This window comes from Melozone crissalis, unplaced genomic scaffold, assembly GCF_028551555.1.
Source record: "Melozone crissalis strain CALT ecotype California unplaced genomic scaffold, PUWL_Pcris_2 ptg000092l_1, whole genome shotgun sequence".
Classification (NCBI taxonomy): Eukaryota; Metazoa; Chordata; class Aves; order Passeriformes; family Passerellidae; genus Melozone; species Melozone crissalis.
The window spans coordinates 1,510,156-1,534,055 of NW_026535869.1; positions in this window are offsets into that span (position 1 = coordinate 1,510,156).

Genomic DNA, 23,900 nt, shown 5'->3' on the forward strand with positions numbered 1-23,900 from the left:
TTTCTTGGCTTTGGGAAATGAATAACTAAATAAATAGATAAATAAATAAATAAATAAATGCAGTCTGGATTGGTTTTACTGGCTCTGGGAAATGAATGAATGAATAAATAAATAAATAGATAGATGCAGTCTGGATTGGCTTTCTTGGCTCTGGGAAAGGAATAAATAAATAAATAAATAAATAAATAAATAAATAAATTAATTAATTGATTAATGCAGCCTGGATTGGCTTTCTTGGCTTTGGGAAATAAATAAATAAATACATGCAGTCTGGATTGGCATTACTTGCTCTAGAAAATGAAAAATAAATAAATCAATAAATACAGTCTGGACTGGCTTTCTCGGCTCTAGAAAAGGAACAAATAAATAAATAAATAAATACAGTCTGGATTGGCTTTACTGGTTTTAGGAAATAAATAAACAGATGCATGCAGTCTGGATTGGCATTATTAGCTCTAGAAAATGAAAAATAAATAAATAAATAGATAGATAAATAAATAAATAAATGCAGTCTGGATTGACTTTACTGGCTTTGGGAAATAAATAAATAAATACATGCAGTCTGGATTGGCATTATTGGCTCTAGAAAATGAAAAATAAATAACTAAATAAATAGATAAATAAATAAATAAATAAATAAATACAGTCTGGACTGGCTTTCTTTGCGCTAGAAAAGGAATAAATAAATAAATAAATAAATTTATGCAGTCTGGATTGGCTTTACTGGCTTTGGGAAATGAATGAATGAATAAATAAATAAATAGATAGATGCAGTCTGGATTGGCTTTCTTGGCTCTGGGAAATGAATGAATGAATAAATAAATAAATTAATTGATTAATGCAGTCTGGATTGGCTTTCTTGGCTTTGGGAAATGAACAAATAAATAAATAGATAGATAGATAGATAGATAGATAGATAGATGCAGTCTTGATTGGCTTTACTGGCTCTGGGAAATGAATGAATGAATGAATGAATGAATAAATAAATAAATAAATAGATAAATATGTAAATGCAGTCTGGATTGGCCTTCTTGGCTCTGGGAAAGAAATAAATAAATGAACAAGTAAATAAATAAATAAATAAATAAATAAATAAATGCAGTCTGGATTGGCTTTACTGGCTCTGGGAAAGGAATGAACGAATAAATAAATAAATAAATAAATAAATATATAAATATATAAATATATAAATATATAAATATATAAATGCAGTCTGGATTGGCCTTCTTGGCTCTGGGAAAGGAATAAATAAATGAACAAATAAATAAATAAGTGGGGCTCTCTGGGGCACCCCCTGGCCCTCGCCCTGGGCCTGGATGCCCAGCCCGGGTGTCACAGCCCCTGGTGACAGCCAGGCCACCTCTGCAGCATCACAGCATCATTAACCTGCTCAACGCCTCCAAGATCATCCTTTTCTCCTTTAATTCCCGTTTTTTTCCCCTTTTTGGCAAGATGAATAGAGCAAGGATTGCCTGGCTGACACATCATTACTTTGCTCACCACCAATTAAAACCTCCAGAAAGGAAGATTTAGGAACCTGGGAAAAGAGCAGGTTTTGCAATCAAGACATTGCAGAGCTGGCAGCCAACACCAAGCACTGACACCATCCTTGGACTCGTTCCTGATGTGGGAACGGGAGATGCTTCTGGTCCAAGGTGCTGCAAAAGCCAAGGGGAGAAGGGAAAGGGAAAAGGGAAAAGGGAAAGGGAAAGGGAAAGGAAAGAGGGAAAGGGAAAAGGGAAAGGGAATAGAAAAATGAAAGGGAAAGGGAAAGGGAAGGGAAAAGGGAAAGGGAAAAGGGAAAAGGGATAAGGGAAAGGAAAGGGGAAGGGAAAGGGAAAAGGAAAAGGAAAAGGAAAAGGAAAAGGAAAAGGAAAAGGAAAAGGAAAAGGAAAAGCTCTGTGTGGGTTTGTCCTGGGTGTGAGAATCCACCTGGATTCCTCCAGCAAAGCCCCCTCACTGCAGAGCCACCTCCTGTTGGAGGGGACAGTGCAGCCCTGCCAGGATTTTCCTGATTTATGGTTTTAATTGGACATTTTCATTATCTCAGCTCTTTGTATGCAAATCACTGAGCTCCTGCCCACCCTGTGCAGCCAGCTCCTCATTCCCTGGTTCTGCTGGAGCAGAGCAGGACCCAGCTCCTCACAGCCCTGGTTAATCAAACAAAACACAGTATTGTCATTCAAACAGATTTGAATAAAGCACCACCACCAAAGGGGACAGATTTGAAGAGAAGCAGTGGAAGGAGGCACAGGTGGAGTCAGCAGCAAAAGGAGAACAGCCCCAGCCCCCAGGTCCCATCCCACAGCACCATCCCTCCCTCGAGAAAAGTTAGAGAAGAAAACCCCGAGGAAATGCTGGAAACCAGCAAGGGAGACCCAAATGACGTAACAGAAAGAACAAAAACACAAAAAACCCAAAATAACAAAAAAAACCCACCCCAAAAAGCAGCTTGATGACAAATGAGCCACTGCAGTGCTGTGGGATTTCCTCTTGTTCAAAGCATCCAGTGTGAACCTCCAGAAAAAAAAAAAATAGTAAATACTACAAGGAACACCATGGAAAAACATCCCAGAAGCAGTCAAGCAAAAATCCAGGTTTGCTCTTCCCCTGCCAGTGCTTCCCAGCCTCCCAGTTTTATGGCTCGGGGTTATGGATGTTTATCACATTTTTATAGATATATTTTTATATATAGGTATATTTATATATTTTTATATATACATATATAAATATATATATAGCTTTTCCCCTAGATTTACAGGCAGGGGTGTTTTTCACAGCAGCCAGGCTCCCGTTTGTTGCAGTTTTTGCAGGAGCCACGAGGAAGGAGAACCTTTAAATCACCAGGAGGCTCTGCCAGTGCAGGCCCCACTGTGCAAGATTGCCTTTAAAAAGCACTTCCATTTTATGGGCTTATTTAGGGCCACATTGAAGGCTCTCAGGAAAACCTCCCGGTTCCTCCAAGGGTCCTGCCCTGCTGGAGTGTCTGAAGTTCCTTCCTGAGTTGTGGATGCTCTGTGAGGCTCTTGGAGCTGCACCAAGTGATGGAATTTGCAATGATCATTGCAGGGATAAATCACCTGCAGGGCTCTGGGGGCCAGGGCTGCTTTTCTCTCACCCTCATTGGTGCTGTTCTTGTTTGTTTGAGCTGTGACTGCTCCAAGGGAGCAGTGGTGGGCAATGAAAGCCTTCTAAAATCCAAAATTCACCCACAACAAACCAAGTGATTGCATCCCACCTCTGTGCTGCACACAGGGCTGCTGCCCAGCCCATCTGGGTGGGGATATTTCATTTTACAGGGGTTGTGCAAGGAGCAGGTGCTGCCCAAACCAGCTCGAATATTTCATTTTACAGGGGTTGTGCAAGGAGCAGGTGGAGCTCAAAGATTCTGTATGGGAATTAAACCATCCTCCCCTTTTATAAGGTCTGAATTGAGGGGTGTTCACCCTATTTTCCAACACATGGAAAACAAGGGGGCAGAGGACTGCCCCAAAAACCTCCAGCTTCAGCCCAACCTGAGGCAGAGCTGTCCAAGACACAAAACCCTACACAGGGCCATGGGTGTCACAAATCCTTCCAGCAGCTTTTGTCCCCAAATCCACAGGAATTTTTGATGGTTTCTTTATCTTGGAAGGGAAGGGGATTGTTCACCAGCAGAGCAAAGGGGGTTTGTGAGGCTGGGGACGCTCCAGGCCCAGGGGGTTTTGGGGCGCTGCATTTGCACATCCCAGCAGCACAAACAGTGCTTACACTCATCATTCATCCAAAGGGATGGTCCAGCACAATCAGGGCTCGCAGCAAATTGCCTTCTCTTATCTCCAGCACAACATTTAATGCATAAAATGCATAATACAACAGGCTGGGAGAGCCAGGACGGGCTCTGCACCACAATCCCCTGGAAACTGAGCTGGGTTGATGGAAAGACAGCTCTCACCTCCTTCCCTCCCAGTCTCTGCCCAGTCCCAACTGGTGGGGACAATTCCCCTCAATTCCCCTGCAGGAGCAGCTCTCCCAAGCCCCCAGGAGCGCTGGGCTCCATCTGAGCCTCCCCATCTGATTAGATTTATGCAAATTCCTGCATTTATTAGCATAACAGGAAGATTGTTCTGCTGCCTGCGAAGGAAGGAGCCCCTTTATTCCAATAGATGTGTCAGCTCGGAGCAGTTAATAAGATCTATTTGTAATCCATAGGTAGGAATGATAAAAGCAGGAGAACTCAGCACTTCCACTGGCAGAGGAGCTGCTGGGAATACGGGCACAGGGAACTCGGTGTAATTATGGGGAGAGATATTTAAATACTCTTCAGGGTAATTCTGGAGAGTGCAAGGGAAGGCAAACGCGCTGAAAATGTCATTTGTGCACTGGCTGGAGGAGGCAGGAGGGAGGAGATGGCCCAGGCAGAGCCAGCCCAGCACTGTGGAGAGGATCCATGGGGATGAGAGGGCAGAGCTGGCAGAGGGCAAAGCTCCCACATCCCAGGGGCATTTCAAGGCTAAATTCACCTGCCTTGGTTTCTGGACTTGAGGGCATCAGAAACTTGGATTGGAGTTGGGTTAGCCACAGGATCAGCTCTCCAGGCTTCAGTTTTATTCGGAATCATGGAATCCCATTTGGAAGGGACCCACGAGGATCATCCAAGTCCAACTCCTGGCCCTGCACAGGGCATCCCCAAGAATTCACCTTGGTTTCTTCCTGTAGAGCCTGCAAGTAAATCCCACCCTGATGTATTTTGTGGGGGAGAGAGTTCTGAGCAGTCCTGTGCACAGCTCAGCCCAGGACCCCAAGGAATCCCAGGAATTCCAAAGGCAAATTCCAGCTCTCAACACCTCCCAGCACAGGAGAGGGTCTGGGCCCCGTGCTGGACACCAGGATTGCTGTTTTCATTTGTCCCTAATTAGCAATGAAATGATGTTTGCAACCTGCTAAAATGCCCACTTAGGCTGGGGGAAGCAAACATTGGCCCATCTGCCAAGAGGTTCTGCAGCAGACGTTTATCTAAATGGAGAAATCAGCCTGCTATTCACATCTGATTAACAAACACAGCCTCTAATTAGCCCATGTGATTAAGATTCATTTGAGGAGTCACTCCAGCACATACATTAAACCATCACTCCTGTGCTCAGTGGTGGTGATGGGAGGAGTGGTCCTGCCTGGCTGCAGCTCCGGAGGAGGAAAAGCAGAATTATTTAAGGCCATGCTCAGAACAAAGGGTCAAAGCACTGCTGGGGCAATATTCCACTGGGCTTTTCCCTCAGGGAGATTGTTGTAGTCCGGACACACCACTGGGATGAGAAAAATTGCTATTTTTTACTAATTTTTACCAAAACCTGGCTCTTCCAGCACGAGGAGAAATCCCCCAGGATTTAGGAAAGACCGTCCCAGCCCAAACTGCCTGAATTTCCCAGTCAGAACCATCCACGGACCATCCAAGGAGCATCCAAGGAGCATCCATGGGCCCTGCAGCTCTCCCAGGGGATCTGACTGCTGCCAAAGTTGCTGCCTGAGTGCTGCTAAGTAACATTTTCCTGTTGTTCCCCTGCTTTGCTGCACAATTGCCACAATCAGCGTGGTTGGTGAGGAGTCCTGTCCTCTGCATCTCGCAGTTATTAACCTTAACAATGTCAATGAGCTGCTGCACTAATTGAGTCGCAGCAAATTAAGGGTTGACGGAATTATTAAGAGCTGCTTGGTACACAGGGATATTTTCATTTGTTCTTGATGCCAGCAGAGTGGGGGCTTGCAAGGAGAGGAGAATTCAGAGTGACTGCAGTGAGAGGATGAACCTGGGCAGCCCCAAATATTAATTTCAGGTTCCTTGGGTTTCCCTTCATGTTTATAGAGCGCTCAGCAGTCACATGGTGACCCCAAATTCCCAATTATTGCCCTGTTTTCCTCCCAGCTAAGGGGCTTTGCCAGCCAAGGGAAGGGGGGAAAGCCAAATTTTGTGGGTTTTTAGCCATTTCAGGACCTTTGTTTGGAATTTCAGTTCAGTCCCAGTTTATTCCAAGGTTGTGAGGAGATAAAATGGGCAAACAGCACAACCAGGATATTTCAGTATAAAGGCACAGCCTGATGTGCTTTCCTTAAGTGAGTCACTGGGGAAGTGTTGCTGTTGCTTTCCTGAACATTAAGTGTGCCATTAACATCTTTATTTTAATTAAAACCATATTAAAATCCAAAACAAAGATCCTGAAGTGGCTAAAAGCCCATTAAAAAAACACCCCAATCTTAGAACAGAGAGAAGAGCTGCAACCTCACAAATGATGGGATGGGAATGAGAAATTCCATAATGGCTCCTTCAAAAAAATCCCAATTACCTGGAAGGATTTTGGAGCTGCACCTGCACCAGCAGCACAATCTGCTCCATCAGCTGTACGTGAAATTATATAAACACAAAAAAACCTCTTATCACTGCTTTAGCCTGCAAAGAATCACCTGAGTTGTTTCCAAAGCATTCCAAGGGAAAGAACAATAAAATGGAGAGAAGAATGTTCTGGGGGGAAATGTGGTGTTAAGGGTTTGTTGCTCCTGCTAAATATTAATCTGGATTTCCTCTTGCATTGCACTGCTCCTGCAGATGAGTTACCTGTTCCTCCAGGCCTGCTATTTTAAAAGCTGCTTTATTTTTCCTGGAGATAATTTCTGTGTCCAGCCCCCCCTCCCTGGCTCGGAGGGGTGATCGTGGCTGCAGGAAAGCGAGAGGCAATTTCTCACCTGCCCAATGTGATTCTGCTATCTCCCATTTCCCCCTCCATGCAGAGCATGCAAAAACCTCCCCTGGCCTCATTTCCCAGGCTGGGAGATGTGATATCAGCCAGGAGGAAAATCTCCATGCAAATATTCCTCCCATGGGCAATCTGTGTTTTAAAAGTTCTCTTTTCCCCACACAAATCCAATGTTTGGGCTCCTGGAGCAGCTTCCTTTGCTGTTAGTGGCACTGCCAGGCACTAAAGATCCTTTTAAATCTCTTTGGTCCGGGATGGGGATTATTCCTTTCCCTTTTAGGGAAATAAGAAATGATATGATATGATATATGATATGATATGATATATGATATGATATATGATATAATATGATATAATATGGTATAATATGATATAAAATTATATAATGTGATGTAATGTAATGTAACACAATGATATGATGCAATATAATATATAATATGATGTAATGAAATGTAATATAATGTAATGTAATATAGTTAAATAATGTAATATGACATAATATGATGTGATAATATAATATAATATAATATAATATAATATAATATAATATAATGCAATGCAATGCAATGCAATGCAATGCAATGCAATGCAATGCAATACAATACAATACAATACAATACAATACAATATAATATAATATAATATAATATAATATAATATAATATAATATTCTTTTAAGAACACGGAGTCAGATTCATTTCCTTCTCCAGAAACCCCCAGAGATGTCCAGGCCCACAGCCCAGGCAGGGCTGCTCCCACCTCAGCTGCCCCCTGTTCCTTTTCCTTGGGACAGAACCTCTCTCCAGGCTCCCAGGGAAACAGTTAATGTGAGGAAATAAGGAAACCAAACCTGCCAAAGGAGATTTCTGTGCTGTGGGTAATCGGGGTGGCAGCTGCCTATGGTCCCTGTCAGGTGGGATGGAAAGGCATTGTTATGAAAAGGCTCCCTGGGTGAGGTTGGGACGCAGATTTTAGGGTGGTATTTGGGACTCTTCCCAAAGTTCTGCCTCTCTAAGGGAGGAAAGCATGCGTGGAGGCACTGGGAGTTAACCCAAGGGGTAGCAGAGGTGCTGTGGGGCTGATGAACAGGGAAATGATGCCCCAGAGACCCCCAAAAACACTGGCAGAGCTAAGCCCAGCCTTGTTTCTCTAAACCCAGGCCTTTGGGAAGGGGCTTTGCAAGAGCCAGCAATTGGTTTTGACTGGACCTAGGGAGAGGGAGAGCTGCTGATAGCTTCCAATTAGGGGGAAAAGGAATTGTTTTCCCCGTGATCTCATCCCTAGGAAGCAGCCAAAAATCCCCCAGAGCACCCTGGCTCAGAAAGGAGCTCATTGTTCCCCTGTCTGCTGGCACAGGGAGGGGTGAGGAGCAGGTCAAGCAGGAAAATGTGCTCCAACACCCCCCAGGCCCCACAGCCTGCCCTGGGTGTGCTCCCAAACGTCCCCACCCGGGCAGGGCAGCAGCTCCAGGTGATCCCCAGCCCCAGGGACCCTGCTCAGGCCGGGCAGGGAGGGAAATGCTGTCCCTAATCGGGGCTGACATGGCAATTTTCTCCATCATGTCACTTGTCACGGGGGCCTGCAGCCTCCCCTCCCAGCCCAGGCCTTGCCTGGGACCTGCTGAGGAGAAAGGAACCAATTGTGGGGGCCAGCAGCTGCCCAGGGGCATGAGGAGCTCCTGAGCACAGGCTGGGCTGTGGGAAAGGGCCAGGAAAGGTCTCCTGGAGCCCTGCTGGCCATCACAAGGGCTCCCTCCTGCCCCTGGGCATCCTGTTCTGTTCACTGTCACCTGTTTGGGGCCAGAGAGCATCCCCAGCTCCTCTGGTCACCTTCTTCTGTCCATTCTCACCTGTTTGGGGCCAGAGAGCAGCCCCAGCTCCTCTGAGGAATCCCTTCTTTTCATTGTCACCTGTTTGGGGCCAGAGAGCAGCCCCAGCTCCTCTGAGGAATCCCTTCTTTTCATTGTCACCTGTTTGGGGCCAGAGAGAGCAGCCCCAGCTCCTCTGGGCACCCTCCATTGTCCATTGTCCCCTCTTCGGGGCCAGAGAGCAGCCCCAGTTCCTCTGGTCACCTGGGTCTGTCCATTGTCACCTGTTTGGGGACAAAGAGCAGCCCCAGCTCCTCTGGTCACCGTCCATTGTCCATTGTCACCTGTTTGGAGCCAAAGAGAACTTCTCCAGCTCCTCTGGGCACTCTGTTCTGTCCATTGTCACCTGTCTGGGGACAAAGAGCAGCCCCAGCTCAGGGGAGTAGCAGGGAGGGTTCCCCAGCTGCTCCAGCTCCTGCACCCCGTGCTCCCACCCAGCTTTTATTCTCCAAGAATACACAGCCCAAAGGGGATGCAGTGATGGTTAAACTGTGCAGTGCAAATTAAAAGCAGAGAGAAGGAGCAGGAGCCATGAGGCAGGAGGAAGCTCTGCAGGCAGGATCAGGCACACCAGAGTCCCCTTTCTGAAGGTTCTCACGCATCCCTGCCCCTCATTTCCCCATTGCTGGCCTGAGGGAATGAGAATTTCTCCCCCCAGCCCTCAAGCCTGCCCACCTGAAGCAGATTTTGCAGCGCAAGCTGTGACACAGCCCGTTCAAAGGCTCATCTGCCGTGCGTGACCACGGGGTGACAGCAGCCTGGCATTGTCCCCCTCTCCTCCCTGAGTCATCCTGAGCTCTGGATAATTGGATCCAGCGCCAGAAACTCTCCTTGCAGAGTTCATGGCATCATTAAGCCTCCAGGCAGGGGAATCAGCAGCAGCAGGTGATTTCCATTTGCTGCAGCAAAAGTTACAACGACACGGATGTGTTTGGAATCGTGGGGTGCTGCCTCGGTTCTTCAGCGTGGGAGGGACAAACTGAGGGACAGAGAGCTCTGAAGGACAGAAATTAGGGAATAAACAAAAATCCTGGGATGTTTAAGGCTGAAATGGCACAAAGAAGGGATGCTGGAAGTTCTGTGGAGCATTGCGTTCATCTGGGCTGAGCAGTGGTTGCCAGGAATTGCTGAGCAGCCCATCCTCAGCTCTGTGCTTCCTCAATACCCCCATTCCCATTTCAGGATAAACCAGAGATGAAACCCCAGATTCAGGGAGGGGTTATTAAAAAGGGAAGTTATTATTAAAACACAAATGTAATTTTGTGGTTTGTCAGGGGGCTGCTGATGGGATGGACTGAGAGCCTTTGGCACCGTGCAAGTTTCCTTCCTGTTCAGTGCTGGAAGATTTTAGGATTCTCAGATTCCAATGAGGAGAAATTGATTTTAATTGCTAAAAGTGGAGGAATTAAGTTTCCTCTTGGATTCTCGCCCCACCCCTCACAGAGAAGGGTTTTTTGGGAAGGGTTTTTCCTGCTATCCCCTCTAAACCCCTCTCTGTCACTTTGAAGCCATTCCCCCATCCTGTCACTGCAATCCTTGTGAAAACCCCTCTCCATCTCTCCTGCAGCCTCCAGTGCCTCCCACCTAAGCAATTTTGTGCCAGCCTGGCTTCAGTTCTGAATCTGCCTCAGCACCAGGTGTGCCCAGAGGATGGAGAAGGGACTCAAATGGGGACACTCCTGGTTTGGGCCCTCAGACCTGGGTGGATGTCACATTAACAAGGTCAGAGAGGCCAACTCCATTTCCTGTGCTTCTATTTCTCCTTTCAACACGGGAAATTCACCTTGGTGCTGTTCTCTACATTGATTCCCAGCTGCCTGGGTGTGAATGGGAGTTAGGAAGTGAAATGAGAGCACCCATGAAACAGAACTGCTGGGAAATTTCACCTTAAATAAATCATGCCCACCTCCCAGTGCACACAAAAACCTTCAAACCCCGGATAATCCTTCTTCCCCCAGCCCTGAGTGAGCCTCCTTCTGCAAACCACGGCAGGCAAAGGGTTAAGGGGAGAGGAGCAGTGGCAAACTGGGAAAAAGGGGGAAAATCCATCCCTGTGCATCCATCCCCAGGAGCTGTGCTGGAAACACAACTGCAGCCAGCCCAGGGATTAATTTAATTCCCAGGTATCATCTTTTCCTTCAGAGGGAAAACAAGGGGAGGGGGGAGAAATCAATGTGAGCGTTTTCCTGCTGATATTGTCAGGCTGTGTGGTAACCAAGGCAACAGAGCAGCAGCATCTCCGGGCTCTGTGCCGGGTAAACACAATTCCCTGGGTCCCCAGTCCTCACAGAATGTTCGTGCTGAGCCCTGGCACGGGCAATGAGCACCCTGATAGCACCCAGGCCACGTCCCCAGTGCTGCCTGCTCAGCACAGGCACCGAATGTGGAAATTGCAAAAAATCCCTGTGGGGAAAACAAACTGAGAGCCTTCCCCAGTGGTGCTGGCAGTGCTGAGCTCTGCTCCCCTCTGTGTCCTCAGCCCCACAGCCAGGGTTTGGGTCAGTCCTGGTCCACATCCATTTTGGGTGGGTTTGGGGCTCTCCTCCCAAGTGTGGGGACTGATTAGTGTCCGGGAAATGAACCCACAAACACCAGAGGTTGGTGTCCAAAAAGGAGACAGAGGAGTCCTTTGGATTTATTCCAATAAAGGGAGAGGCCATGGGGCATCCCCTGGGGTCTCTCCAATTTTTGGAGGATGCAGCCTCCTTTTTATCCCAATTTCCAGCCACATTTCCCTTCTCTCTTTCCCCATTTCTGAGGTACCTGAGAGGTTCAGACTCCCCAGAACACCTGATCCCAAAGATTCCCCTCTAATGTACAACCCTGCCTTTTAATTTTGAACTGTTATGGAATTTAGGGGGTTTTCCCCACTTCTGAGGTACTTGAGAGGTTCAGACTCCCTAAAACACCTGATCCCAAAGATTTCCCTCTAATGGATAACCCTCCCTTTTAATTTTTTTTAATTTGTATTTGTTGTCTCATATTGTCCTGATTCAAATTGTCCAAATTATTATTACTCTAATCATATTGCTATTTTTATAACCATCTTATTACTATTAAACTTTTAAAAATTTAAAAACGAGTGATTGGCGTTTTTCACAGGAGTGTCACCCCCAGCCCCTTCCAGACCTGCAGCCCTGGCCGTTTCCTCGCTGCTGAGAGAAATAACAAAATAAATAAAGAAAACATCTTTGTTTTATTCAGGAGCTTTCCAAGCTGAGCTCCTCCCTGATCCCCACACACATCTGCCAAGTTTGATGCTGGGGTCAAGGCAGGAAGAGAAGGAATTGGAGCAACGTTCAAGCCTGCCTGGAAACCCAGACTGAGGAGCTCCCAGATGGAGTTTTTGTCCAAGTTCCTTCCCCTTTCAGGCACTGGCTGCCATCAAGCCCTGGCCTCGTTTCCAGGACAGCTTTTCCTCACGTTTTCCTGCCTTTGCTTTTCTGGAATCAGCCTGGAGCTGAAGGAAACTTGAGCAGCTCCTGCTGCTCTGCTCAGAGCCCTGAACCCCAGCAAAAGTTCACTGAAAGCAGCAGTAAAAATCTGTTCTTGGAGGGGAGGGACACACAGAGATTTCTGCATGCTTTGCCTCATAATCCAATTACTGCACCTGGGCCTTCTACCTTGGTAATTCTGACAAGCAGCTTTAGGAAATTCAGCTGCACACCTGAAATGCGCTGCTCATTTTAAAAAAGAGACTTCTGATGGAGCCTGGTTGGTTACAAAGCAGAAATACACTGATTTTATCCTTTTTTCCCTTTTTTTTTTTTTCTACAGAATGCACATTTTTATCTCGGGAAACCCATTGAGAAAAAGCAAATCTGGGGCATGAATAAAAGCAGGCTGCAAAAAGAGCGAGCTGGGCTGTGGGCCCTGTGCAAGGTTTACCAAAAAGCTTCAATTCCGTGGTTTGTTCCTCCATTTCACATTAAAAATAAAACCTGAACAAATTCCCCAGAGGTAACATCCCCTGAAGGCCTGGTGCCTCTTGCAGTGAAATCTCTGCTTATTTTGGTTTTTATATTGTGTTTTACAGCAGCCAACAAAGAGATTTGGGCTTGTTTGTCCATCCCAAACTGGCACAAACAAATCAGGGTCAGAATGGGGGGAAAGAGCCAGCAGGGAGTGAAAAGGAAATGGTTTATACATTGGTTTATATTATTCTGATTAAATGGTTGATACATTGGTTTACGTTATTCTGATGAAATGGTTGATATGTTGGTTTATATTATTCTGATGCTTCCAAGTTTTCTGGACCCTGACCAGAATATAGCAGGAAAATAAGAATATAGCAGAGCAGGGAAATAAGAATATAGCAGAATAAGGCAGGAAAATAAGAATATAGCAGGGCAGGAAAAATAAGAATATAGCAGAATAAAACAGGAAAATAAGAATATAGCAGAGCAGGAAAATAAGAATATAGCAGAGCAGGAAAGTAAGAATATAGCAGGATAAGGCAGTAAAATAAGAATATAGCAGGGCAGGGAAATAAAAATAGAGCAGAATAAGGCAGGAAAATAAGAATATAGCAGAATATAGCAGGAAAATAAGAATACAGCAGAATAAAACAGGAAAATAAGAATATAGCAGAGCAGGAAAATAAGAATACGGCAGAATAAGGCAGGAAAATAAGAATACAGCAGAATATAGCAGGAAAATAAGAATAGAGCAGAGCAGGAAAATAGCTTTGCTGTCCTGTGCCTGCAGGACATGGTGCTGATGATTCTGCAGTGTTTCCCTCAGTTTTTCCTCAGTTTTTCCTCTTGGCTCCCTGAACACTGAAATCCCACAGTTCCTCCCCTCCATTCCCTGCCCTCTGTGCCAGCAGGAGTTTCCTTGGCAATGAAATGGTAAATCCTCTCCTGCTGCTTCCTTGGATGTTTTTTCTCTCCCCTGAACACCTGAAGAAGTCTCACGAATCAGACAGGAGCCCTTTCAATTTATTTTCCCTCTGATTTAATCAGGGCAGCTCTGGAGCAGCTACACCCTGATCAAAGGCAGCGTGCACTGCCCCAATTTTTCTGCTGTTTTTTATACATATATGTATAAAATACCTGCTGAAAGCAGCCAAGCAACCAATTCCTGAGCATCCAGAGCTCCCTGGAATCGCTGCAGCCTTGTGGAGGCTCCAACCCTTCCCTGCCTGGGTTTTGCACTGCCTGAGGTTCTCCAGGGCGTTCCTGTCACTGACACGTTTTATGAAAAATCCTTTCCTTAAGGTAATTTTCTCCTGAGAAGCTGAGGAACAAAATGTAAACAATGGTTATCTGCTGCTGTGGAATGCAACAGGTGCATCTGGGATTGGTCTCATGTGGTTGTTTCTAATTAATGGCCAGTCACAGTCAGCTGGCTCAGACTCTGGTCAGTCGCAAGATTTTGTTATCATTATTTTCTATTCCTTGCTGGCCTTCTGATGGAATCCTTTCTTCTATTCTTTTAGTATAGTTTTAATATAATATGTCATAAAATAATATATAATTATCATAAATTTATATATATGTGTATATATATATATGTGTGTGTGTATATATATATACACGTGTGTGTGTATATATATGTGTGCATAGATATATGTGTGTGTGTATATATATATATATATAAAAATATATAAAATAATAGTTATCATAAAATAATAAATCAAGCCTTCTGAAACATGGGCTCAGATCCTCGTCTTTCCCTGCTCCTGGGACCCCTGTGAACACCACCACAGGTTCCGTCCCCAAATCCAGGAGCCTGAGCGAGTTCTCTGCACGCTCCCCCAGCTCCTTTGTGATGGAAATTCGGCTGCCAGCAGAGAGGAAAATCGATCTGGTTCCCTGTGCTCCTCTCAGGAGACAGAGCTGCAGAAATTCCCCCTGGAGGGTTCATTGAGGCTCAGCCCAGAGCCTGTGTCCCCTCCAGGGGCAGCAGTGACTTTGTGCTGGCTCCATCTGTGCCCCCTGTGCAGCGCAGGGCACCCCAAACCCAGCAACAAATATCAGCTTTGAACCCCAGCTCCAAATCTCAGTTTGGAACCCCAGCTCCAAATCTCTGTTTGGAACCCCATTTCCAAATCTCAATTTGAAACCCCAGCTCCAAATCTCAGTTTGGAATCCCATTTCCAAATCTCAGTTTGGAACCCCAGCTCCAAATCTCATTTTTGAACCCCAGCTCCAAATCTCATTCTGGAACCCCAGTTTCAGCAGCACCACCAAGGATTTCACAGCAGGACCAACCAGCAGCAATGAAGAGTTGAAACCAGTCCAATCACCAGACTTTGCAAAGCTAAAAAAAACCACAAAACAAAACAAAACCAGCCCAGAAATGGTGGAAATAAATTGTGTAAATGTGCCTGCTGGCTCCATGGCAGCAGCACAGAAAGCAGGCTGCAGTGTCAGGCTCGTTTTTCTCTGGCTGTCACCCCCTGCATTCTGTGTGAGGACAGTCTGGTTTTCGAGGGTCAGGCCTGGGTTTTTCACTCTACACCAACAGCTGAGAAAACTCAACAAGCATTTGACAGATTCCTCAGAACTGGGGCAAAAAGGGGCAGGAAAAGCTTCGGGGCTCTGCTGCCCCAAGGCAGGATCAGCCTCCACTCACCCCTTGCTGAGAAACTCTGTTCCCTTCATGATGAACTCCTCCCAAACCATTTATTTATTTATTCCTTTTCCTCGTGTCTAACTTGAAACCAAGCCATTAAATAAAGCAGGGGTCAAAAAAATGACAATTTATGGGACTTGTAGGAATCAAAAGGGAAGGGGGATGGGGTCCCCTTGTGAGTCCCCCACGAGAGCAGCTGTGCACAAATAAATATTTATGGGATTGTTTCAAGTCGCAGCCAGCTCTGTCTCAAGTTCCCAGTTTGTGTCTTTAATCTGCCACGAGGTTTGCAGCAGATCACAGGGAATCTCAGGGCTGACATGCCAGCAAATCACATATATATAAAATAATTAATAAAAAATAAATAAAAACATATATATAAAATAATATACATATGTATAAAATAATTATATATATGTGTATATATTTATATATATATATACACATGTATATAAAATAATTAATAAAAAATAATAACCTGCTGCTCCCTTCATCCATCCCTGGGGCTGCTTTTGTGCATGAGGCAACAAAACAGCAGAGCTGGAGCTGGCAGAGCAAGCACAGATCTGCAACCAGCCCTTATCCATGCAGGAGCTGAATTAATCTAAATTAATTCTCATTTCTCCCACCTTTCTGGGCTTGGTGTCCTTCTCAGAGCAGGTTTCATCAGGGATTTTACAGCAACGTCACGCACGGATTTATCATTAATTATTTGGCCATTAAATGCAGCAAATAATTTTAAAATCCAAGCCCCAGCCACACCAAGCAGAGTTGTGGTGTAGTTCTGCCGTTCATTACAGGATCACAAATCCATGTAGGGATCATTAATATGTTGCATTTAATTAGATCACGTCCTGGTCACGTAGTGGCGGCTGCAGCTAAAGCAAACAGATTGCTGATTACAAGGAATGCATTTAGGGCTGGATCAGATTGGTCACAGACCTGATGGCCGTGGTGTCTGACCATCCTCAGTCAGGTTCCAAAGCTCAGCTTGGGGGGTTCTGCACTCAGAGATGGAAACAGGGAGTGCTGCAGGGTCTGGATCCACCTGGATCCATCTGGATCCCTGCCTGGATGCACCTGGATCCCTCCTGCCCCACAGAAACCCCCCTGTGCTGTTCCAGGGTGAGCAGCCCAGCCCTGCCCTGCCTTTGAAAGCAGCACAAGGAAATTCCCTGCTGCTGAAGGGGAGATTTCCACTGCCGGGATTCCAAAACCCAGGGTTTCCCTGTGCACCCAGCCCAGCTCCCCTCCCCAGCCTGCAGCCCTGTGGAAAAGGGCCACAGTTCCTGAAAGCAGAGCCACAGCTGCCATTCCTGAGGAAAGGAGCTCTGATGGAGACCCCATAAGCTGGGAGGGACCCAGGGGCACCACCCAGTCCTGGTCCCCTGCCCCTCTGCATGCCAGCTCTCACTCAGGGACAGGTGAGCTCACCTGAGCCCTTACAGGGGCTGTGAGCAGAGCTTGGAGGCAGAGAGTTTTTGGGAAATCATCCCAGCCCAGCTCATCTGAACATTTACAGGTGCTGTGAGCAGAGCTTGGAGCCACAGAGTTTTTGGGAAATCATCTCAACCCAGCTCATCTGAACCCTTACAGAGAGCAGAAGAGAGCTTAGAGCACAAAGTTTTTGGGAATTCATCCCAGCACAGCTCACCTGAACCCTTACAGAGAGCTGTGAACAGAAGAGAATTTGGAGGCACAGAGTGTTGGAGAAATCAGCCCAGCTCATCTGGAACCTTTACAGGGAACTGTGAGCAGAGTCTGGAGGCACAGAGTGTTGGGAAATCATCCCAGCCCAGCTCACCTGAACCCTTACAGGGGCTGTGAGCAGAGGCAGAGATGGAGGCACAGAGTTTTTGGGAAATCATGCCAGCCCCCTGTGCTTCCCTGCACATCCCTTCCCTGCTCATCCTTTCCCTGCCCGTCCCTGCCCTTCCCTTCCCTGCTCATCCCTTCCCTTCCCTTCCTTCCCTGCCCTTCCCAGGCAGCTCCCAGCCCCTGGCAGAGCTGAGAGCCTCCAGCAGAGGCTGAGAGCCTGGAGAACAATCCCTGCCATCACCAAGGATCTCCCCCGACTCTGGATCCGCGGCTCTCTCCCTGCAATCCTCCCCACCGTGCCAGAGAGCTCCTCCAAAAACGCATTAAGTCCCACAAGTGGGCTCTTCACTGCTCTCTCTTTTCCCTGAGAGGAATAATGCACTTGGTTCCCTTTGATTTTTTAATTTCAATCCCTTTGTCAGGCACGCATGGCACTGCTGGAAGGGGCACAGGAGAAGTGCTGTGTGCCAGGAGGGGAGAGCTGAGCTCGGATCCCACTGCAGCCCTGCCTGTCACAGCCCTAAAAACATCACTGTGGGGTTGGGAGCATCCCAAATCTTACATTTGGATCCTTTCAGTTATCCTGATGAGCTCCAGGATCACTGGAGGGGAAGGCCTGACAGGCTCAAGATAGGCTAGGAATATCAAAGTTCATCCTAATTTTACATTTGCCACTCAAATAAATGCCTTGATCCCCGCTGTCCCCATCTGATCTGTGCCCATCTGTTTCTCCTGCAAGCTCCTCTCTCAGCTGAGACATTCTCCAAGTAACTGAAACAGGGCAGAGTTTCCATCAAGTTATTCCCAGAAAATCAGAACTTTTCACTGCAGCTGGCCATGGAACGTGCCTGTGCTTTATCACTTGGCCTGAATTCGGTTTGGATGGGAAAGCAGAGTACCAGATGTGTAAATAAAGATGGATCAGGCTCGTTCCATGAGGAAGGAGATCCCTGTCCATGCTCAGCCCTGAGAGTCCCCTTAGAGACCAAACCCAGAGTGAGCAGCTGGAACAGGAATTCCTGCTCTGGGAATCCTATGGGAATTCCTGGGAATTCCTGCCCTGTTTGTAGGGACAGGATCCCCCACATCCAGGAGAACATTCCCAGCTCTCCATCAGCTCAATCCCACAGGGATCAAGGCCAGGGGTGAGCTCTGACTCCAGAACAGAGCTGGGATCACCCTGCAGAGCTCTGCTGGTGCTGCTCGGGTTTTACACCCACAGCCTCTCCCAGCCACAAAATTCCACTGAAAACAACACCCAGGACCTGAGGGGACACTGGGGGCTCTGGCCACGATGATCCCTTCAAAAAAAGGATAATTCCAAGTCCCAGCATAGAAGATGTCATTACAACTGCTTTAATGTGGTCATAAAACACAGACAAGCTTTGAAAGCTCATAATTCTTTCATTGAGATATTGTTTAAATATTTAATGCCCACATTAATGATATTCTAATCCTTTTGGAATATGTGAATTTGCACTCATTTGCATTAATTCTGACTCGCTGGCAGTTTTGTTAAATCACGTTGGGAAGGGGCCATAGACAATGGCTGGCTGGCAGGGGGTGATTGTGAATTCTCACCACAACCCCTTAAAACAGCTAGGGAGAAAGTCCAGGGAGCCAAAAGGAGCTGGGTTAGGAACAGAGACCCAGCCCAGCTTTCGCCCTCACCAGGAGGAGAGGTGATCCCAGTGAGGTGGGATCTCAAACAGCACTTCATCATTTAAATTTAAAACAAAACAAAAAAGGAAAGGATTCCCATTCCCTGTTAAAAAGGCAACATCATCTTGTTTTCTGGACTTTCTCCCTGCACTAAAAAATAAATAAATATTTATGGGATAAAAAGGCTGGTTTAAGGCCCAGGTGTGGTGGTGAGGATTAACAACCACCCCACTGACAGCCATTGTTTATGGCTCCTTTTTGATTTAACAAAACAGGCTCTACAACAGAATAATGAGTATTTGTACCTTCCTGAGGTCTGCTCTGATTCCAGTCTAAGACAAGGCAGGCACAGTTGTGTTGGCACTTTTGAAGCACAGAGCAGGCTGTGCCAATCTCATATTCCATGAAATTCCTGCCAGGGACACAGAAACATCCCAATTCCACACAATTCCTGTGTTCTCAGGGACACAGAAACATCCCCAAAACAAAGAGGGACGCAGAAACATCCCAAAAAACAGGGACACAGAAACATCCCAAACCAATCAGGAACACAGAAACCTCCCCAAAAAACAGGGACACACAAACACCCCAAAACTAACAGGGACACAGAAACATCTCCAAAAAACAGGGACATACAAACAGACCCAAACAGGAGGGGCTGGGCAGGCAGGAACCTGCTCCCAGATGTGGCTCAGCTCCCAGATGTGGGATTCACTCTGCTCCCAGATGTGGGGCTCAGTTCCCAGATGTGGGGCTCAGTTCCCAGATGTGGGATACACTCTGCTCCCAGATGTGGGGCTCTCTCTGCTCCCAGATGTGGGGCTCAGTTCCCAGATGTGGGATTCACTCTGCTCCCAGATGTGGGGCTCAGCTCCTCTCCTCCCAATACCCTTTATTTCCCCTTCAGCCTCCTCTGTGGATCTCCAGATGAGCCACATGTGACAAATGCACCTGCCTGGATTTCCCTGGGAGCCCCGGGAGCCGCAGCCATTCCTGCCCTGTGGAGCTGCTCCAATTAAAGCACCACCAATGAATCAACACCTCTGTTTTCCCCAGCAGGAGCAGGAGGGGGCTGGTGGAGCTGGGAGGGCTCATCTGGGCCAGCAGCAGCAGCTCCCAGCCCAACCAGGCCCCAGCTGCTCTCGGAGCTGCAGGCACGGCCTCAGTGAGGCTCCGCAACATCTGGAATATCTGCAACCTGATATTCCTGCCAGGCATGCAGGGGGCTGTGGTAAACAGGTGTGAAAAATGGGTATTTTATCGTTGGCTTTTGGCAGATATTAAAATGAATATTATATGTGTTGTGTTAGAAAACTATGCTGTGTTAATTTTCTTAAGTAATGTGTTAAATATAGTTTTAGGTTATAACATTATAAGTTAATGTTATAAGGTTATAAGGTTATTGGGTATTATTAGGTTATAAGTTTTAGGTTATATATAGTTTTAGGTTATAATGCTAAAATAGAAACGATGCTGTGTAAGATAGTTTTTAAAGAAAGTACTCTCACTGAGATAGCAGCCACAGGACACCTCAGTCTTTCAGAGAAAGAGAATTTATTGCTCCCTTATCAGGATAAATTAATTTCTTCCTGCCTTGCTCAGCCCTGGAGATGCTGTCAGGATTCAGAGGAAGAAGCTGACACTGCCCAGCCAGAATCCTGTGTTTGAATGGAATTTATGCATCGTGGATGAGCTGTATGAATATGCAACAGGCTGTTGCTTTTAAGGGTTAATCCTCTGTTCACGTGGGTCCTTTTTCAGGCTTATTTTGCCCAGAAAAGGTACCCAGACTGTCCACAACTCTTTGTTTTCATTGTCTCATATTGTCCTAATTCGGATTGTCCAAATTTTTATTACTCTAATTACATTGCTATTTTTATAACCATTTTATTACAATTAAACTTTTAAAATTTTAAAACCAAGTGACTGGCGTTTTTCACACAGGGATAAGCTCTAGTGTGGCTTTAAATTCTGGATGTGCCCTGATAAAGCCCAGCTTAAAGATGCTTGGAACAAACAGGGCAGGGTTTTGGGGCTGAACACCACCAGGAGGGGATGGTGATGTGCTGAAGCTATTCCTCTCTCCCTCCATCCCCTTTTTGTCCTGCCCTGCTTCCCAGTGAATATATTCAATTTTATAATTAGCCCTGATTTTCTCCTCTGTCCCCCATGGGCCCTGATAAAGCCCAGCTTAAAGATCCTTGGAACAAACTGAGTGGAGTTTGGGGTTCAACTCCACCATGACGGGACAGGGATGTGCTGAAGCTCTTCTCTCTTTCCCCCAGCCCCAAAACCATCCCCCTGTCCCCTTTTTGTCCCTCTGTGACGCTTCCCCTCTCCTCTTTTGCATTCAGCCCCGAATTTCTCCCCTGTCTCCCGTGTGATGTTTCCATTTGGACGCTCTCCTAACGACCTTTGCCTGGATCTATGTCTTAATAACACCGGGCTGTCTCTAACAAGTGTCTGCTGATATATGCAAGAACCTTCTGCTCCGGACTTTAATCATGAATAATAGAAACAATTTACGAGGCCCAGGGAGAGCCAGTTATGAATCTCCTGCCTGGGAGCAGGCGAGATAAAGCAGATGAAAAGGACACGGTGTCCATTTACTTCTTTTTAAAGGTTTGTTTGCTCTGGCAGCACGTGAGGGATGATCAAACACCTGGTGGCTTGTTCAGCCCCTTATCTGCCCGTTTTGCTGCCTGACGTGGCATTTTTTACACCCCTTCCAGTCTGCTGCTCAGCCTGGATTTATGGCAGCAGGGAAACGCTGAAGAGCAGGGTTTAGAGGGGATTTGTTACCGGGGAATTTAGATATGCTGCAAATGGAGGTGTGCAGAGTGGCAGGAGCGACAGGGAAAGGGGAGGAGACAGGAAAACACAGATTTTCAGAGAAGAAAACACACGTTTCCAGCAGGGAAAGCAGTGGCACCTTCACTGCGGTTCTTTGTGGTTTGCAGAATGAGATAAAAACGCCAGGGTCCCACTGGGGTGCCCTCAGCTCCCTGCCAGGCTCCCAATTCAGCCCACAGGGTGAAGAATGGGGAAATTCTAGGAAAACTGGCACAATTTGGGGCTGTTTCTCCTTTTCCTGTTGTTTCCTGGGAGCTGTGGAGGGAAAAGTGCCCCCTGAGCCTCCTTTAGACATCCCCAAATTATTGCAGCCAGATCCTGGCAGGGATGAGGAAACTCAATTTCCACTGCCTCAAACCCAGGCAGTGGTGGGCACTCAGCCTTTGATCACCATCCCAAAATCCAACATTTTCTCATCCCCAGCAGCTGGAATTGTGCTCAGGCCCTTGGGATACTCTCAGTTGTGATTGTGGCCAGACCTGGATTTTGATTGATTTCCAGCCCTGGAATGATCCAAAGAAATCCCCCATGGATCCAGCAGCTGAATCAGGACCCTCCTGAGGGGGAATCTCCCTCTGAACCAGGGTGGGTGAAAAAACAGATTTTTTTCCCCATTCATTTTAGCTCAAATATTAATATTTCTTTTACCACATAAAGTGCTTTACACTTCCTTCTCTATTGATAGAATGTCCTCATCCCAAACCCAACAGAGCCCAAACTGCTCTCATTGTTTTCCTTTTCCTTTTGCAAGATGCACAGAGCCCCCAAACTTCCTGCAAGTTCAGGGGGGGAAAAAGGAATAAATCCTCACCTAAAGCTGTTTCTGGTTATCAGATTTTTTAGATTTTTTTTCCCATTAGTTTTAGCTCAAATATTAATATTTCTTTTCACACATCAAGTGCTTTGCACTTCCTGCTCTATTGACAGAATGTCCTGGCTTCAGCCCTGTCTGATCCATGTCTGGGTGGAAAAATAAACTCCTTTAGCTCAGCCCCAAGAATCAGCTCCAGGCACAGCTCTGGATTTGTTACTGCTGTTCTCCTGATTCTCCTCATTCCTGTTTATTTCTATTTTCGGGGCTGGTTTTACAAGCCCAGTAATGGAAAGTTCCTATTGATCCCTATTTGGGGGCCAATAAATCCCATTAAAGGTAAATTGGCCAGTTTGGTTAAAATTAACCTTTCAGGTCAAAGCCTGGGATGGTGCTGAATAAATCCCATTTTATGAGCAGCTGGACAAGGTCATGGGCGTGAGACTGGAGCAAAATTCCTTTTTCTTTTACAGCTGGACCCCACTCCTTGTGCTTGCCCTGGAAAGCAGTTCTGAAAACAAGAAACAGAAAAGCCAAATGAGCTCCAGGATTCCTGAAAAACCCTTTTTTTCCCCCTTTTAATAATGCAGAAACCCAGTTCCATTCTAAATACAGAAAGTGCTGATTCCATTCACACCCCAGCATTTGAGTGGGAAAATGAGATTTAATCTAAGAGGGGAAGATGCTGAAAGACAGAAAGTTCACAGCAAATAACTCAGTGCAAGGCTTGGTAATTAAACAATTTCAGAGCAACATTTGCTCTGGGTGCTTTCTGTGAAGTAAAATGAGTTGTTTATGAAAATGAAATCCATTATTTATTCACAGCAACTTCAAATGACTTCTCTGCAGTGAAATATATTTAACTCTGCAATTTCATGCTGGACTGAATTGCCCTGTCTGGGTTTGCTGTGGTTCTCCTTTGGCTTCTCCCCCTTTTTGGGGATAAAGTGAAAATTTCCTTTTTTTTTTTTTTGGCCTCTGTACAACTTATTTCCAAAAATAAAAGAAATCAGTTTGAAATATACTTCTCAATCTTGTACATAATCTTTTTTTTTTTTGCTTCTGCTTGTGAGCAAAGTACAATTTTTTTTCTGAGTTTTCAGTCCCTTCAGACCTTTTAATTTCCTCCCCTCAACAGACTGATAAGGATTAATAATAACACCTGACACAAAGGCAACAAGGAGAGATAAGTTATTACAATTCTGGGACAGCAGCACGGTCCCTGCCTTTAGAGATGACAGAAAATGCAGGGAAAATTACAAATTTTTTGCCAACAAAAGGTTTTAAAAAAAAAAAAAACAAAACCTGCTGATAGATGAGATCAGCTGGGGGCAGAGGAGAATGTGGAGCCACCGTAAAAATCCTTCCCTGGCACAAATTGTGGCAGAGAAACCCTGGGAAGGGTTTCCCTGATTTCCAATCCAGACCTCCTCTCTGTCAGACCCCTCTGGAGCCAGGCCAGACTTAAAACACTGGGGATGACAAATGATGAATTTTCAGGGGGCACAGGGCGATGTGGGCAGTGCCAGGCCGGGTTTCACAGCGGGTTTAGAGAAGGAGAAGCCAGGCCTTGACGCCATCACTG